The 19,852-nt window shown below is 38.6% G+C and overlaps 1 long non-coding RNA gene across 1 annotated transcript in view; it reads left to right on the plus strand.

Annotated features, from left to right (window-relative positions):
- Positions 1–19,852, plus strand: part of LOC141736035 (uncharacterized) — an 87,322-nt gene that overhangs the window by 61,249 nt on the left and 6,221 nt on the right. Inside the window, exon 2 of the long non-coding RNA XR_012584887.1 lies at positions 13,280–13,388. This is a non-coding gene — a long non-coding RNA (uncharacterized LOC141736035). The remainder of the gene's footprint in view (positions 1–13,279; positions 13,389–19,852) is intronic.

The following is a 19,852-nucleotide window of genomic DNA, read 5'->3' on the forward strand; positions in this document are numbered from 1 at the left end:
CAGCTGGCTCGGAACCTCCTGATTTCAGGAGGAGCAGGTATTTGACTCGTAATTGCTCTGGTGAGCCGTCAAATACTTGGGATGCGGATTTAGGTACAGGGTATGTTATCCCGAAGGGATGCCTGGCGGGAGTCGCTAGATGGCAGGAGAGCACCGCGCAGCCCCGCGCAGCCCCGCGGGGCCGGACCAGCCCGACGCGCCCGGCAAATAAACGCGGCTGGGGTTTGTTTTCTCCCTGGGGAAAAAAAAAAAAAAAAAAAAGAAAAAGAAGAAGTCACGGGTTTGGTTTGGTTTGGTTTTATTTTGTTTTGTTTTATTTTGTTTTGTTTCTTTTTTTTTTTTCTTTTCCGTGAGAATTTACAACCGTCCCATTTGTTTTTTTCCTGGTGCAGATTTGCTGATTTCAGCGTGGTTGCATTAGGGATACTTTTGGCCCGCTGTCTATACTTTTGCAACACACCCACCAAGCTTTTCGCCACCACCTGCACCTTTATGGTGTGAAAAATCGCTATATTCCGGCATGCACCACCCTTTCCTCCATCACAAAATACCTGTTTATAAGTTCTTTTGATCCTTTGGATAACTGGCTTGATTTAAAGCAACGGCAAAAAAAGGTAAAATTAAGCCTCCCTGCTCAGCAATGCATGACTGCCAAATCTGTTGTAGTTTGGAGTACACTTTAAGAAACTCTTTTAATCCTGTTGTAGAAAAATTACATATTCTCAGAAAAGTTATTACACACTGGGAAACTGAACAGCGTGATTCATTTTATATGCTATTGATATAGTTAAGTTTATACAGATATAATAGATTTTCTAGCTTCTGATTTGCTATTATACAAGTGCATATCACCCACAAAGGTTTTAAACTTCATTGTATTTCCTAAAGTGATGAGAAACACAGAAATTTTTTGCCTTGGGCTCAAACTAAGATTTTATTTTCTTTCTCTTTCCAAGTTGAAATGTTTGAAGTTGCTAAATCATTAATTTCACATGGTTCCAACAAAAAGAAGAATTCAAAACCCAGACACCTCTAACCTGGCTAAAAACAAAGCTGAGATTTTTGTGGCCTATTTAAAACTTCTGTTGTGCCTAGCACAGCAAATTCTGAAACTGGACAATTTTTTGCATGATTTGGATTATGATATGGATGCCAGATATACCTCTCGGAGTTTTGGGGAGGATCTTTCCTTTTAAAGGTGTTTTAAATAAAATTGCCACATCTTGTAACAGAGACAGAATTAGGAGTTTATGTCTAAGTCATAGGCAAAACAGCACAGCCCTGAAAACCTTGAGGTGAGTCTTGCTACTCTGCAACCCAGACCTTTCTGGTGTCTTCTAAATATGTATGTATGTTTTTCCGTGTAAGTCAGTCTGTGTTTACACTTTTTGTTGAACTAACAGTCTTCCTTTTATCATCTTTTTTGTTTGTTTGTTTGTTTGTTTTTGTAGTATCTTACAATTTAAAATTCCTTATTATTACAAGTAATGGGATGAATCTTACAAAAAGCCTTGCAGATCTGAGTTGGGTTCAGCCCAGTTGGGTTCATTGAAGGGCCAGAAGGTCTATACTTCTATCACAAGCGTGTGAACTATGTATGGCGGAAAGCTGTAGGGCACAGTAAGTGCGAGCGAGTGCGGTTCCTTTGAACTATATTAGGAATCTGGCCCTGCTGTAGCAAATCTTATTGCGCATATGAATCCTTGCATAGAATTTTGTGCGGAAAATAATTTCTGGTTAAACTTTGTCAGATGAAGCATCTCCTCCCAAAATGGACTAAACCAAAATAGGTCTTTAAAAAAAAAAAAAGTGATGACAACTCATTGGGTACTCTTGAATTATCTAAGGCTTTTCCACAGGTATAAATAACACCTATAGCTTTACAGCCCCACCAGTGGATAGCATTCCTAAGCAGCAGTTTGGTGAGGTTTAACCTCGTGTCTCTGGGAGGCAGGTAATGTTAGTCTGCCGTGGAAAAAATCTGCAATAACCCAGCTATGAAGATGCAGGTGGCAAGATTTTCATTTTCGGCTCAAAAAGGTAGGTACTAATTCCCACGGAGGCACCCAGGGAGCAGCCTGTGGGGCAGGCACGGTACTGAAGGATGCGGGCAGTGCAGGTTCTTCATCCCAGACACCTTCGAGAGAGTTTGCCTCAGTCCCCTTTGGTGTCTGCATACACCCGAGCGGCAAAACTCACAGCAGAGCCTGATGCAAAACCATCAGCTCTTTCATTTTTGCGCGCACAAAACCGAGACAAGAAATGCAATTTAAAAGCAGCAGACTTTAACTTTTCTTGAACTGAAATGGTTTGGAAACCATCTTAAAAGCCGCAGTTGGCGTGACTACTGATAACTCTGACGTTATGATTTTGACAGACGTTAGTGCTCCCCAGCAGGACGGTAGAGCAATCGTATTTGTCCCTCTCGTTTAACCCACCGCTGTGGGAATAGCCAGGGAAAGTACAAAGAGCAGAGGCTCTAGTTAAGCTGAAGACTAAAGGTAGGGCTATGAAAAGGAAATAAAGGAATCCTTCTGTTACACCTGTGCACAAATAACACGAGTTCCGTAAGGGCTTTTGACTGCGTTACCCAATGTTTTGATTTGCATTACGCTTTTTTGCAAAGATAGACTTGTTTATTTGAAATATCTCTCTTCTGGCTGTGAACTTTCCCTCCTGCGTTTGCACAGCAGACACACTGACATAAATAAGAACTGGTGTTTTACTTTTCCTTTGGGATTTTTATGTGGCCTTGTGATATGGTCTTGGTTGTCTTATCATGCTGAATTACTGCTGAAAATTAACTCTGTGACTACCAACTGCATATGTCGAATGCTACTGCACTGTGTGTTAGAGCTTACACCTGTATTAATCCCTGAAGTTCTGTTCTTGGTGATGCAGCTCCACAGGAAAATCAGTACCTCCCTCTGCCCCTCCCCAAGAAAAAAAAAGAAACAAATCCGGAACAAAATGCTGCTTTTTTCATTAGGAAAGAAAAAACTCCTACATTTTTTAGGATTTTTAAATATAGGAACACTGTTATAAACTCTGTTTCAATTTCTTTATAACATCTCAAAATCCATTAAAAGCAAAATAACATAAAAGTCCAGTAAAGAAAGGGCATTCAGCCAGATACCAGCCAGCCACCATGGGTCAAACAGAACTGAAGGCAGGTATTAACAGAGATTAATATGTCCTGCTAAAGAAAAAACTAATTTCGCAGTAGCTTAATAGGTGTTTCCCATATCCTTAACACAGAAAATAAAGAAGAAAAGAAAATTAAGGGATGCTTTTTAACTTTTATTTTGTGCAGAGGGTCGCTTGAGCTTCCTTCATCTCACGCAATTGCCATCTCACCAACCAAAGTCAACAGGCACGCCAATGCCACCCTCAAAAACAACACACAGTTACCTGAGGAGTCTTCTCCTAGCAGCTTCCCACGTGGTTTTTTTGAAGTCCCGTCCACCTTGCAAGCTGCCCCCAGCAAAGCTCAACCTGGCCATCAGGAATAAAAATAATACACCTGGCTGCCACAAAGTGATTTTCCCAAGCTTTTGTTTTTGGAAGAAACAAGAGCAGGACAACTCTCTCTTCTTCTCCTTGGTGGATTTCTTATGCCAGGCAACCAGGGTGAAGGAAAAGCCTTCGCCAACACTGTCACTGCTGGTTAGCCAGCTGAGTTCAACAACACCGTACGGCTACAAACATCCCATCTGTGATGACGCAGCCTTTATTTACCAAGTGGATCAGAGCAGAGCTGCAGGGCTAGACTCCTTCCTCCACCGCATCACTTAAGCCAGGGCTGAGGAACTTGAGAAGGAAAGTGTCTCCTCTCCACAAGGCAAAGCAAACACCCAGCAAACACAAAAACGGGGCAGAAGGAAATAGACCAGAGGAATTGTTTCTCCAGTTGCTGCTTGGGAAAGCCATGGAGAGCACGGCTGGCTGCTCTCCCCATCCAGCGTACTCCTGCACACCAGTGGTCACCATGGCCAGAGAGGAGGGGGAGCCCTTTGTGAGTCTGTCTCAGCACTGCCCACATAGGGCCAGTTATTCTTGGATTTGTCATCAGAGAGTCTTCTTCGTAGAGAGGAGACTTAAAGATTGGAGTCCTTTGCTTTGACATCAGTTATAATCCAAGCAATGACATGTGACTTCTGCAAGGTGTCTCATACTCCTTGTTTTAGAGTGGGAAACACACAAGTACAGTAATAAATGTAGCTTCCATGGGCATAAATCGTTAACACTATAGATATCTTCATTGTATAAAAAACTAGAGGAGCTTCTATACCGAAAACCGTGACTGACACTGTTTTTGAGTTAAACCTCAGTTACTGGTGCTGTTGCCGTGGGTTGTCTACTGGCATGTTGAGTCAGGGAGGGCCTGTTTGATTCAGGAGACCAAATCATGCTTCTGCTAGCACCAACGGCAAATTGGACTTTCATCACAAAGGGACAGGATTTCACTCAGGAGACTTAAGAAAGGGAGAGCAAGAAGATAACAAGAAGTCCATCAGGCCACCATGTAGGTGCCAAATTAATGTGCAGTGAGGGAATACAGCTGGGCTTGAACACAGGCTTGCATTTCAGCTGGTTCGTAACACCCGAAACCATAGTTTCTTTCGTAGTAAGAAGAAGAAACGGTAGTAGGCAGCAGTGTTGTGTGCATATGGGCAAGGGTTTTTCTCACTGGGAACCCCCGTCATGGTTTCCCTCTGCCTTCTCCTCCGAACCATTACTAAACAGCATCCCTCTTCTTTTTTATGCCCTTTTCCACCATATCCCACAAGCAACACTTTTTCCTACTCAACGCTGAATAATCTTAGCACAATATCTAGTCTGAACCAATCATAACACTTGATGTTCTTTGCCCAAAATTAGAGTCGCTCCTTTCAGTTGAAGCACAGATGAATATATTTTTGGTCTCTCACGTCCCAGCTCTGCTTTGCAGGGTAGTATTTATAAAGAACGGCTACTCCGTATGACATTTTTAAAATGCATTATGCGGCCTTTCCCTGACAACGGAACTTTAATTTTAAGACAAGATTAGAAGTATTTATGATTCAAAGTACAAAACAACATTCATGGGATTTATCACGAAATGGTCATGTGGAACCTGGAAAGCTGGCACGGATTAGAGTCTTTCCACTGGCATTCATGGACAGAGGTTTGAGAGTCTTGCTGTATTTCTGTGACTTCATTCAGATAGCACCACCTAAAAAAAAAGGTTGTATAGAAGAAGTTAGTAGAAAAGTTAGTATTTTTTAAATTGTAAATCTTATCATCTTCCTAAGGTGGATTGCCTTCTGAAAGAGGACTGTCCCTTATCCGATGCAAAGCATCATCTCAGGTGTCTGTCATAGACCTTTTGACAGAGAGACACTCCTACACTCAAAAAAAGGAGAGAATGGAGCTATTTTCCAACAGAAGAGTGTAAAACTATGTCAGGGCTTGATTTTGCCTTTTTCTCTTCTTTAAAATCTGGAGTGAAGAAGTGAAAACTGGCAATCCAATCTCTACTATTGGCACAATTGCTATTTAAAACAATAAAAGTATACATGTTTACATTAGAAATATTTCATAATACAAATGGCAAATAACATTTATTTCCCTTCATTTATTATATAAAAGTAGGGGCTCAAATAACATCTGCTGACTCTGGTATGTTCTGTCTCTGCTGTCTGAGACAAAACAATTCTTATTTGACCATTTCTGTTTTGTGGAGTACTCTAATTATAGCACCAAATGTTTACAAATCTGCTGAAATACATAAATGATGCAAGAGTGAGTCTAATAGCAAAAACGCAATTTTTAGGAGTACATAAATGGATATGATGCAGGAGACAAGTGCTTTTCAGAAAACAAGTCGTTGTGGTAGAAGGTGGACAAATAATGCAGAGTCCAGAATGAATGCATGCCTCCTCAAAACAGCACAAGCTCCCTTTTGACATGCAAGGAATTCAATAAGGAAGAAAAAGGCTAGAATTGAATTTAGCTGATGCGAATGAAATTAAAGCTAAATTGGTTGTCACATCATGATGATGTTAACTATGTAAATGTTTGCTATTCATTAAGCCCCCCCGTTTAGAATTTAGACTGTCATAAAAGTATAAGACTCTCTTGTTGTACATTTAAGATACAAACTGCATTGAAAAGAGCATATATATGGATTATTCACCCCTTTCGCACCTTTGAGAAATAAATTTAAAATATGCTCTTTTTTTTCCCCAGTATTTTTCTGTAATTATAGCTCACATGTACTGTCGTTCCAGGCTAGCAAAAAAACCAAAACAAAACCAAAAAAACCCAAACCACCAGGCTTTTCTAGCTAAGCAGTATCCCATTACATCATTGCTTCAGATGCATTCACTGTCTACAATATTGTTGGCTGTTTCAGGTTAACTACCAAAATCATTTGCCTGAGAAGCAAGATTTAATTGTCTTACAACTACCTCTGTGAAGTACAATAGGGATTACAAGTACTCATTGATTATACTATCGGGTAGAATAAGGGACTCTTATTCTAGCATTTCTCATTCATTTTGTCATTGCATTCTCTTTGAAAGAGACCAAATGGGTCCCAGCAGGTGAAAGCAAAGAAACCTGAAAGGCCCCCTTTGATGAATGACAATACCACCACTGCCCTCCCCCCATTTTTTGGAGATTATAAAACCTTATTAAATCATGCCCTGTTAGGTATTGATTGAGAGGGAGCTAAACTAAAACCAACAATGGCAGCATGGCTCAGAGAACAGTGCTTTCATCAACGGACACTGAACACAGCTAAGCTTTCCCGTCCTTTTGCTGTGTCGGTTTAGGGATTATTTTTTTTTTATAAAGAAAGAAACCAAACTATTTACTTTTGTTTAAACCTTTACAGAAGAAAGTCATACAATTATACCAGCTTTATCAGTCACAGATAGACAGTAGCTGTCCCTGTAGTACTAATGATTCACCCTTCAGACTGTCACAAGAAATTCCACAAACAACTTTAAAGTTAGAACTCTGGGGCTTTTTTTCATTTTGATTTTTTTTTTACTGTTCTGAGCAATTATCACAACTGCCACTGACTTCAGGTTGCCCTTAATTATTACAAGGCTGGTTTTGAACGAACTGTGTGAATGAAACAAATTAAAACATTTGTAAAGACTGCTTCTGGAAAGCAACGAAAAAACCCCACGGTTTTTCAAAATCATATTATATTTTAGGCTACTTTTATTACTCCCTGTCTTATCACCCATTTGTGAAACCCACTACAAAAATTCCCTTCATGGCAGTCATCTCTGTATAGCTTGAATCTGCCTGCTTTTGAGGAGAGCTCTTTAGTAGGACTGTGTGTTAATTAACTGTCAGTGATTTATTTATATTTAAAGGATAGCGCATTTTAGACCATGGTAGGAAATGATGAAACATGAATAAGCACACATTTAATCCTACAAGTATCTTTCTTCTGATAACAGAGAGTCTCGGGCCAGCCTCTGAAGAATTTATTTGCTTTGAACATTTTGCTCGGGATTTAATTTCCTTTTTTCCTGCCAGGGGTCTACAGGTGTTCCTTGTCATAGGCAGAAGATCCCTGAATCAAGGACATTGCTTAAAGAAGTAAAAATAGAATAATGATGAAAACAATCTGGTTTTAAACAGCATCACTGTTCTATGTAAAAGTGATACATAAATTCAATAAACTGTGCAAAAATTTGGCTTTTGAATTAATTTTGGCCAAAGAATCAAATCATCATCAAGATCGTAACGATCTAAACACTAATGTTATTATTCATCACTATCAAAGAAATGCAGTATTTCTATATATTATTAATAGTCTTATTGGAGGTATTTGCACTATTCTGTATGAAAAGCCTCTTTTGGTAACCAAACGTATTTCTGGGAGAGCTGAAATTGTTACAGAATTTCTGAATCCACATGTCGGAGGTGAAAATTGTTTTGATAGTTGTAAAATAAAATTAGAAGATTAAAAATAATGCGTTCATACTATGAATATGAGAAATAAAATAGCTTTTACTGCTGAACATTTGCTGTATTTCACTAGTGCTGTGAAAGCATTTGAAGAAAATCCTGGGGAAAAAAAGATAAAAAGGCACAGAATAATGGAAGAATTATGCTTTTGAAAAGGATATAAAGAAATGAATTAATTATATTATAATCATATGTTTATGTCCATATTCTTTTTGATTGATTTACACTATCCTTATCCTAATAGCTGCCTTGCTGATATTTAATATTTTCCATTTGTTTGCCTTCTCCATGTCAAGTCCATCAGGATTATCCTGTGATTTCATACTGTAACTTGCATTAATCTAAAACATTAATAAATACTTATTACAATCCTCCCCTATTAAGCTAACTGCACATTCCTGTGTCTAAAAATTACAAAGGTTAATTGCTATTTAAATTGACACCAAAGTACCAAGTTTTGCAGCTATCTGTTTGGCTGTTTGTTGGGTTGGTTTTTTTTTTTTACACAATTTGTTAATGGCAAATTTGATAATGGTAAAATCCATATGCAATATAGAGATGAGATTTAAACCATTCATATTGTGAAAATTACTTCAGCTTATTGTGAAAATAAGCTTCAGAGTACAATGTCTTGAACAGGTTTTATAAATACAGCTTGCCAGTTACAGAGCTTTACATTTTTATATGCTGCTCAGGATGAATAATTAACTGGCTGAAATCTATGGCTAATTGTATTTTCATTTTGATTTGACTTTTCAAGCGCAAATGTTACATGCTAGTTTTATACTAATGATTACCCATTTCTAGGCAGATCTGTGCTGCCAGAAAGAACGTCTAACATCACTCTTTTGGTTGTGAGGGAACCCGGTGATTCAACCATCAGAAACTGTTTTGCAAAGTCTGTCTTCCTTAAAGAGCTCCATGAAAACATTACCTGAAGGCTCACAATGTTACAAGATTTTTCCTGGTTTATATTCTCTGCTTGCTAGGTATAGAGCTGCAGTAATTCTTCAAACTCTGTTTCAGAAAACAGTATATAGGCACTGTAATTTACTCAAATGACTGCAAATTACTTGATGGTAAACTACATCAAACTATTGTATTTCCATCTATTTTCTACCAGTTGCTGGCAATGATTGTAATTTTTAGCATAGGAGGTACTTTCAGTTATCTGTTAATGTTTCCTCCTGTGTTGCATTTTAATGGTGTCTTCCAAAACCAATAAATTTAATGCAGTCTAAGGAAGAGGCTGCACTTGAGAGTTTCCAAGATGAATGATTTGTTGGGGTTTTTAATCTTACATTTTAAATAATTTGCTGTCCCTTTAAGGCAGCAGTAATATAATGGAAGCCATATTTTGATGTCAAACATTCACTTTAACATTTCAATGGTGTTTAAGTTCTAGTGCTCTCAGGTAACCTGGACTAGAGTGGGCTGGCGTTTGTTGTCTAATTACACAGACCCATGAACTGTCATGCCCTATTAATTTTCTATAATATCCATTTTATTTAGTAGCAGAATTTATCAATGAGGTCATGATGCTGCGTCAGCCAACATGAGATGAGAGAAAACGTGCATGAGTTTGAGTATTTATATTTTTAAATAAGTATTTGAAGTTGATGTAAAATGAAGGTTACCAAAATAGGAAGTATGTTTATAGATCTTAAATATATTCACTAAATTATTTTAATGGCGTTCACAGAATTCATGTAAATTTTTAAAGCCGGCTGCAATTACTTTACTGCACATTTTCTAGCTTTACACAATCATTCCCATTTTTAGGTATATCTACTGAAGGACATACATGCAGACCTACATATGTACACAAATACATGTGCATTGCTTACTGATCAAAGTTTAATCAAACAGCTTTCATCAGAGGTGAACTTTTAGGGGACTTCTCACCAGGCACTTTTATGGTTTGAGGTGCTTTTTAGGCTCTCTGTAGGCTCCACAGAGGAAAACAGGTTTCTCCAGAGAGCCGTTCAGACCAAGGACCTCATGATGTGCCCTCGGAGATGACTAAACATCTCATGGTGTTGGTAACCAAACGCTGGTGGGTGAGCTCCTCTCCTTCCCTTCCCCTTTCCACTTTCAGGATGAAGGATGCTCATCTCACCTTCCTAAAGCGCACCTCCAGCACTCTGCCAGCCCCCCATCAGTGTTTTGGACACCAGCCCCTCCACAGGGGAGAAACCCACCCAGCACATGCCAGCAGTTGTTGCCTCAGCATGACAGAAGGCATTTTTCTTTGAAATCAGCTTAGGTGTTCAATCTAACATACCTTAAGGATTCATACCTTACCCTTTATAACCTTGGGTTGATTACTAGGTTCATCAGACTTTTTTCCAGACACCAGTTCACCAGTCCTCTCAGGACACGGTGTTGCCAATGCCTGCGGTGCCTAGTGCCTACACAGCACACTGCAACTTGATTTGTATAATCAAAAGTGAAAAAAAATAAATTCAGCTTATCTCATACGGACTCAGAAGGCAGGCTTCTTTAATGTTTTCTAGATAACCGAATGCTAAACTTATGCTAAATTAAACGATATGGAATGCTAAGTTACCAACATCAGTTTTAACTTGGACACTCTAAAAGGACAGAGCCTATATAATGAGTATACGCTTTTTCAGGTATAAGCACTCTTTTGCTTAGGCTTTCAGTCAGTGGAGACAGAAGAGCCCGTATTCAGTTGCAGTGGGAAGTGTAACTTCAATTTCCGACTCCTGTGTTTAAATTCTGAACTATAGCCTCTTATTAGCATAATTTCTGTATTTAATTTTCTCTATTAAAGAAATTATATGGAGTTGATTACACTTCTATAAACACACATTCAAAAGTTCCTGTTCAATTTTCATCTCTAGCATGGCATTAATGTTTTTTCATATTTCTTATTTTTTATTCCCCCTCTAAATTTCTTCAAGTCCCCTTTCCATGAATATTGGTGACAATGAAGCATTTATCAGCTGCTCTTGTTTGCTGAATAGATGGTTGTTTCCGTCAAGGAACTCAATTTTCACACATTCCAATTACTTAGGTTTGTTACCAATGTATGGTAATGTAAGGAAAGTGGAGATTTGTTCAATATCTTTGGAGGAGTCATTTAATATCATTAAGTTACAGTATGTTCACTTTGTACAAATTCCATAAAACTATTGCTGGCTGAGTATTTGAATGCAAGAGAATTAAAAAAAAATTTCGAAACCTGTTCTATATTGTTTCTAGGTACCATACATACATGTGTTTATCATGTTTGTATGTGTGGGGTTTTCTACATCTCTGTTTCTGCACTTGTACCATCACCACTGTACCTAGAAGCTACAGTGAAATCTGCAATGTCTCCAATGTCAAGATAGTAACGCATGCAAAATTATTCAAGGATAGTTTTTAAATGAAGTCTAACCCCTTACTGAATGCCCGTAAAAGTACAGGTGTGATACTCTGTCAGGCAGAGGTAATATATTAAATACACACAACAACTCAGAGGCACAAGAGGAGTTTTAACACATGAGTTTACAGAGGTAGTAGTTGGAGGGTGGGATGTGTTTTGGTTTGAAATTGCACTAAACTGATGAAGAACTAGATTGGCAGTGTATGGTTTTCCCAGGTGGTGGCATCTTTTATTCCTGTTGAAATCCATAGCACTTTGGGATTTCAACCCTCTTGCAGACCTTTAGTGTCACCTCAACTCTGTGAAGCCAAAGTTGATGTCTTACAACAGAAACAGCAATAGTTAAGAACTATCTCTTGGCTAGGCTAATTAAAGCGGGATGAGACTGGACAGAACATCGGAAATAGCCCAATACCTCCGGGAAGCTGAATTAAGTTGTCTGGTAATGACATGTGCTGTTAGAGTCAACTGTAAAACCTGAGAATGCTCTGCTTGGTGGGATGAGTGGCTCACATGATCACCAATTTTGATGTAATTTTTTTTTTAATAAGTAAAAGACATTAAAGAAAGGCCTCCTCAAAGTTTCAGGTATCCGTATATGTACTTAAAATACCAGCTCACTGATATATAGAAAAAACACAACTTCCTTCCATCAAGAGAAAAACCAAAAATATTCCATCAGCTAGTCTCAGCCCTTGCTGCACAAAACCAGGAAACTCAATCCTGACCACCTGGAAGTAAAAATTTGCTTTTTTAGTAGGAGACACCAGCCTTTTTTATGGCACACAGCAGTGGAAGGAGGGCTAGTACATTGTTATTACTCACTATTTCCAGGCACTGACTGATGGTGACACCAGGAACAAGTCCTCCTTCTTGAAGCAACCATTACTGAGGTCTGATCCGGTAAATTGGAGAGGCAAGCATGCTAAAATGACTGTTTTGAAAGGAGTCCCACTGCTGATGTGGTCCCTGGGAACTTGCTGCACCTTCCTAGTTCTCCATAAGTCCCATGCACACTCAGTTGCTAGATTGCTGCATCTTTTGATTATACTTCTCTCTATAGCATGTTTAAGTGGCAGAAGAAAAAAATCTTTTAATCCGTTTTTGTCCTTTCCTTACCTTGTCTGTCTCTCAGTACGTCTACAGAATATGCTTCACCGGGTAGTGCTTATGTTTTGAGGACTATTCCCATGTACTTCCTCATAAAAAAAAGGGCCTGGTGTCTATTACTAAAATATCACTTGGAAATCTAAACTATCATAATGCCTTGGTACTTTAAAATTATTTGGCTTAAAATCATAGGTGCATGCCGGGAAGAAAAGCATGTCATTTAACCATATGAGCGAAAAGGGAACAATAGGATGTGTATGCGACTACAAAACTGTTCTTACCCTGTTGTGATAAAAGAGTTTGCTGGGTGTTACATAGTGAAGGGCATCCAGGGGACAAAAGCTTACCAGAGTTAGCTTTGTTCGTCCCTGGGTTAATTGATAGCTGGTTAATTTCTGGGATAACAGGGAAGATCACTTCCAAGAAGCCTGTTTTTTGACAGAAAGCAAACCGCCTAACCACCAGTTTCGCATCCCGTTCAGCTTGTAGGCAGCCAGCTTATAATGGCTAACAACAAAAATGATGGACGTTATCATTTCGGTTTGGAGGAAGAAAAAAAGCGCAACTCTTGCTGTGCTGGTTTTTTTTTCCCCGCATCTTGCTATGTGATAAACGTTCATAAAAGTGGTATGTAAAGACTACTCCTTATCCCAAGTCTTTGAATTGAAGTTTGCACGAGACTTTGTGTTTGATTCTCAGCGAAAGGGCGGAGATGTCAGGTATATAGCATTTCAAGGCAGTATTACAGCGTGGCTGCTGTTCAAAGGGGTTGCTCTATCTGTTATGATTTTCTATTTACAGTGGCCGCTAACAGACGCTGCTTAAATGAGAGCTGCGAATGACCAAGCGCTGCATTCCCTGCAACCCTGAAGGAAGCCTTCTCCGCCACTGCTTTATGGGCAAAGATGGGGTATGTCATCCAAGTCTGTATTAACTTAATTCAGCTATTTCAAAATACACTAGAACCTTGATGACATTTACTTAGTAATCAGCTGATCTGATTTTTATTTTTTTTTTTGCGTGTATTTGTTCTTTGCTAGATTCAAGCTGTTATTTCCCTGAGGCTGTGAAAAGTGGTTGTAAAGGTACTTCATTTTGTCGCTAATTAGTGTGGTCTTTTTCCCCTCTGTCCCTTTATTTTCTTCCACACCTATCCGTTTCTATTGCTCCTGCCAATCTTGCTTTTATAATTTTCTTAGCACCCGTGTTAAGAGTGGCTCCAGCTGGTGGCAGCTTCACCACAGCAATGCATTACCATCACAAACAATTGTCTCCGTGTGCTAATTCATCGGCGTAATTTCATAGTGGAGCTTTTCTGACTTCTTACAGAAAATCTCCCTTCCCGGCCAGGCCAATATTAAGAAATCCTTCATGAGACAGTTCATATTGTCTGAGGTTACACGTCAGAATAAGAAAGAAAAGAGGGGGGGGGGGAAATAATGAAAACCGTGTAATGTACAGTTTATCTGTCTTGCCTATGCCATACATGACGCAAAGAAAGGAGAGAACTCAAATCTAAAACACAGCAATTTCAAGTTCTCAATTTTAAAAAGATTAATTTAATTTTATTTTTCCTGTTCTTATCTTTTTTTAGTGAAGTTCTTTCTGTTTTGTTTTTTTTCATTTTCTCCATTTGCAGGAAACCTTCCAACAGTGTGTAAAGTTACGTGGCTAGTATCAGTCATCTATGGCTTGTTTTCTCCTTCTTCATTTTGTCCCATGTTAAAGAAATGGGAGGAAAGGATCAGGAATAATCACAAAGAAAAACTATTCCTGCAATATATCCAACATAGTCAGAATCTAAAAATTACACAGTAGGTTCTTACAAAATATACTACAGCCTCATAGTTCCAAAATAATTTCTGGACAAAGAAAATAACATTGCAGAATAGAGGACTTTTTTTTTTTTTTCCTTAAAAATACTTTTTCTTTTCAAAGCCTTTAAACTACTTTTTTTTTTTTTAATTTGAAATTTCTTGTGTTTGATCATTCAGTACTGAGGACATACAGATTTTTGCATGAATATATCATAATAATTCACCAGAGAAATGATGATACACAGAAAAGATGCGGAGCAGATTAAAACAATTTATTTACATAAGTAAGTGATGAGTAGGCAGGTCAATTAAGGAAGGAAAGCAACTGAAGCACATACACAGTCTGATCCAAAAAGACCAAAATCTCATAGCTTCTGCTCGATACAGCAGGCACGTCTTCCACCGTAGACAGCTGTGGAGGTGGAAACATTTCGTGGTATAGCTGCCAAAATCTTGCTGTTAGTGATCTGCATCAGGGACTGCACCCTCACACCCAGGCACAAAGGAGGGCAACCTTTTTGGCTTGTGGTAATTCCTGGATAAAACGGAACCGTTCAACCGATGGCTGACAAAAATTAATGTATGGGATGTGCAGAGGTTGGAGCTGGACATGCACCAGCTCCTGGGGTGCTCGGGGTGCAAGAAGGCTAGGTGAGGAAAAATACAACAAAAATTATGCCCGGCTTGGTTTTGTATTGGCGTATGTTGGGATATGGTTTTTACTGCAGCATGGGCAGCGGGTAAGCTCCCAGCAATATTTCTTATTTCTACTGCAGCACTGGTGCTCACTGAAATCAATACTTGTGACTAAAGAGAAATAAAACATAAACGCTTATGAAGCCCGAGTTTACCAAAATCAAATTCTATGTGCCTGCCATGAAATGGTATCAATAGCACACATCCAAGATTGATGTGGCGAGTTTTGGGTAAAGAACATATCTACTGTAAAGAAAACGGAAAAATCGATGGAGGATTATTAATCAGTCTGCATCAGGGCACAGAATCAGTTGTCTATCTAAAAATCAATAAATCCTTTGGCATATCTCCTGTCACAAGCTCTCTTATCCCAAACTGTTTTACTGCGCTGGAGAGGAGCTGGCCCCATGCCTTCCCGACGAAGCCTTGCCCCCCAGAACACTTCAGCAGAAATTTCTAGGCTGAGGGCGCTGCCCTTCTAAAATTGAAGATAACCTTCATGGAAGAGTATTACATGTTGATTTTTTTGAGGACAGGTAAGCTGTTGTGAAAAAAAAATATGGATTTGGAAGCACGGAGATGATTGTAGAATCACCAAATCACAGAATGGTTGAGGTTGGAAGGGAAAAAATTTCAATATTTGTTTTCATTGATTTCCCCCTTAACCAAACCCTTCTGACTATTTTAATCCCTCCACGGTAAAGTATTCTTTGTGAAAAATGACAAAAATATTTTAAAAGTTTGAAGGAGAGATCTTAGACACCATGATGCCACTATGTCCCTTATCATAGTTTAGAAAATTCTGTAATGTCACTTTGGGTAAACCAAACCCAGGATCTAAAGCTGGTTAAAGAAAAGGTGTTGCTTTGGATTGGGAAATAATTATTTCACAGCTCTACTTCAAAGATAAATGAGAATTAAATCAATTCCTCTACTATGTTTGCCTGACTGTAAGGGTTGTTACTTCCTGCTGTTGTTGGAGTTTTATTCCAACTGGGCAAAGAGAAATAGGGCCAGCAAGGAGTAATATAGCACTCTAGTATGGCTATTCCTTGTACGAAAATGAGGGCAAATGGCTTCTATCAGTGCTCTCTACCCTCAGGAAAATCAAAATTACTGCTGCGCAAATTATAACTAATGCACTTCAAAATAAAAACGAGAAGCAATAAAAAAAAATTCACTTAATTTTCCATTTTTGCACAATCCTATATTTCCATGTGTGTATAAAATGATGACTAATTCATCATTTGGCACAATTGTTTCAATTGTGTGAACGTGTTTTGGCCAGAGGTAGACACATTGTGCTGTGAATATTTCACCCGGCTTCAGTGGTGTTAATATCCAGCCTGACCCACAACATTTGAACCCGTAACCAGTGAGCTGCAGGGGGAGGAACAGCTGGCATTTTAAAACATGTGGTTTCTGTTCCTCATGAATCTACAGCTGTAGCTCAGATACAGACACCCCCTTGAAGCTGAGCACACTCAAGTAAATTGTCTGCTGGGTATTTCGTTATGTGCTAATTTCTCGAATTATTTGTGCTGCATAAAAAGTCAGGTGAAAAGGCAACTAGGTCTCTCTCGTGCAGGGAAAAGTTAGTTATTTTTGTTGTTCATTCTTTTTTTTTATTATTTTTTATTTTTTTATTACATAGTGTTTGACACCTTCAGAGTTGCACCATGCTTCCACACGATTTTCTTTTGCAAGCCCTCCTCCACATTCAGCTCCCACTCTTTCCTCCATTCTGCCAGCTAATTAAACACATAAACCTGTGAGAAAGCCACAGCTAAACCCACCCTGCTAACAAAGACGGTTTCTCAATAGGCCTAATGTCGAATGTGTTTCAGATGCCTGATGAAACCTCTCCATGAAGCAATACATTTAGCCACACGGCTGCCACTTGAGGACGGTGATTACCCAAAACTATAAGGCAGGGACTGAGCACTGCGTCTGCATGCAGAAAAGTTTTAATGAATGCCCCAGCTACGGGTCTAAAAATGTGACGCTTGTGTGTGCAGGCATTGGTATGACCAAGAACTTCATGGAGTAGGCACTTACAACATTACGCTTATTGTTGCTAAATAAACTTATTCGTGCCATCCGCAGCAAGCTGCAATGGAAACGGGAGCTCATTTTGTAGCTCTTGTCACTAATTGGGATGTAGATGCCAAAATAATAATGCCTTAAAATACCTTGGATAGATGGATAGAGGGAGAGATAGGCTTTCTTTGCAGTCAAAACCACTCCTGCACTTTGTCCACTTCAAATAGCAAGTTTGTAAGCCCTGTGTGCCTGATTTATTAAATACACCCTTTGTATATTGGCTTTTTTAACTCATCTATTTTTACAGTTATAACATAATAATTATATGCAAGAATATTTACTGTCTGCAATAAATATAATTAATTAGTCCTGGTACACATAATTTTAATTTTATTTGGTGACTATAATGCATTTCTGATTCAGTAAATGGCACTGCCGAAAGGCTGGTAAACTAAATGCTGTTTCACTTAACCTTGCTAAATAATTGAATAAAAAGAAGTGCTGGGTAAATGGCGTGGAGTAATATCTAGCATCACTCTTATCAACATAAAAGTTCTTTAAAGCCAAACCCCAGCAAATGAAAAGCCTGAGCAAAAACTCCATTTGCTTACCTCTTTTAAAAGAAAAGACATATTTTAACCAAATATGAGATACACATGATTTTAATTTTACCAGAAATTGCATTTTATGTCAGTTATGCCATTAGCTTCCTGCAGAACTATTGGTAGCGCACACTGGAGCTTCATTTTTGGACTCACCAAACATTTGCCTAATTTTCTTGACTTATACTACAGTCAGAGAGAGTTTGGGGGGGGGGGGGCGTTCTTGGAAATCACTCTCTTAAACTTCCAATGCCTTCACCGTTATGATATTTACCCAAGAAAGCAACAGACAGGCACACACACACACGTCTATAGAGGATATATAATATGTATATTTATTTAGTAATAAATTAGTGGGTAACATAAAACTATGTCATAGTTCTTACCAGAATCATGTCTAAAACATGTATTTAAAAATTTATTGAGTAAACTGGCCAACAATATCAGTCGATGAGGTTTATTAACAAAATACTCTGTGGTTGTAAGGTAAATTGAAGGAAATGAAATAATGGCAAGGCGTCTTACGTATGCTTCAGAAGAACAGGTTCACAAAACCTCAAGAGAGGACCTGGGTAATGCTATAGGAGTACCAAATTACTTACCTGTAATGAAGATAAAGCAAAAACCAGAACTACTTATCTATAATGAAGATTAAAAAGAATACAAAAACATCCTAAAATGTCTTGATTAATCTGTGGCATTTGAAACAGTCTCCTTAGGTGATCAACTTAACCACTTCTTCACGCAGAAAGTGAGGCATATTGGCTGTGCATATTTTTGCAGTAGGTAATGAAGACGAAACTGAAACAGCTGACCAATTTCTGTTCGTTGAGTGCTTCGCTTGTGCCAGAGGAGAAGATCCTAGGTTTTGTGAGTGAGAGACAGTAAGAAGATGTTCAAGAGAAGAGAGGACCTGCTGGTCACTAGCATGTGTATCATAAAGATATCAGGTTATCTGATATCAGGTTATCTGATACGTGGTGGTGAGTGATCTCTTTAAAAGAAATATATACCTTGATAATTTTAAAATGTTGCAAACTTGGTTCTGTTTGGAAGAGGCGTTTGAGCCGGTCTTGGCAGAACAAATGTAGGTGGAACCAGGCAAAACAGCCATGAGGTCATGTTGGAACCAACGCTGGTGCATGCTGCGTGTGGTTTCTGGGTGCTACTGGGGGAGAGCGGTCACTCCCGGCATTGCAACGTCATCACCATGCTGAGCATTGGAGGGAGACAAAGGCCCTTAAACTTGTTCTGCTCTAACGTCCAGCGTCACACCCTCAGAAAGGAGGTCACATCACTACAGGTCTCCAACTCGTGTGTAATCTACCCCTAGAGCTCTCGAGGCAGCATCACGTGCAACACCATCAGAGCGTTGAGGAGGCTTCTTGGCACGTACTTCTGAATCATCTTTCTACTTGCAAGACTTCCATCTCAGAATGTTTTCTGGGTGATTTTTTTAGACATAATTAAAAAATCCTAAGCGCATTTATAACCGGTGGCTGTAGCTAAGCTCTCTGCCAGGAAGGAGGAATTCAGACAGGTTGTTTATTGCAGAGTAGAATCACTTGATGTACACGGGTTTATTACTTATATACCATTATTTATAAACTACTTATTTATTTATAAGTTACCTCATTCATTACCATGCAGGTATAGGGTTTCGAAGCTATTTTTTCCGGGTTCCCTATTTTTTATGCTTTTCAAGGCAGTGAAACTTCTCTGCCTGTACAGCTTTCTATTGGAAACACGGCAGCCTAGCTGCACACCACCAAATGCAATATCAAGGGCACATGGATCAAGAAAGTAATATATAGGTTCTATGAGAAGAAAAAAAAATCACAATTCTACAACCTACCACACATATGCTAAAGTTTTATCAATAGGATGGATGAACCATAAATATGTCAATGTAACATAATCTTTTGAGAAAATCCATCACTATTGGCTGTTAAGGAAAAAAAAGGTATTTTGACGTAAAAAAACAAAGTCCTGAAATAAACAAGATAGATTATCTATAAACAGACAATGGATTGAAAAACAGAAAAGAGAACTAGAAATACACAGTTTTTTTTATTTTAGCAAAGTATAATAATTAAATATTTTAAATCCTGAACAATAATTGATGTGCTCTATTTCCTAATGATCAAGCAAAGCCTAACAAAATCTTCAAGTAACAAAAAAGAATTCAGGTTAGTGAAGACAAAAAAGATTGCAAG

This window comes from Larus michahellis, chromosome Z (genome assembly GCF_964199755.1).
Source record: "Larus michahellis chromosome Z, bLarMic1.1, whole genome shotgun sequence".
Taxonomy (NCBI): Eukaryota; Metazoa; Chordata; class Aves; order Charadriiformes; family Laridae; genus Larus; species Larus michahellis.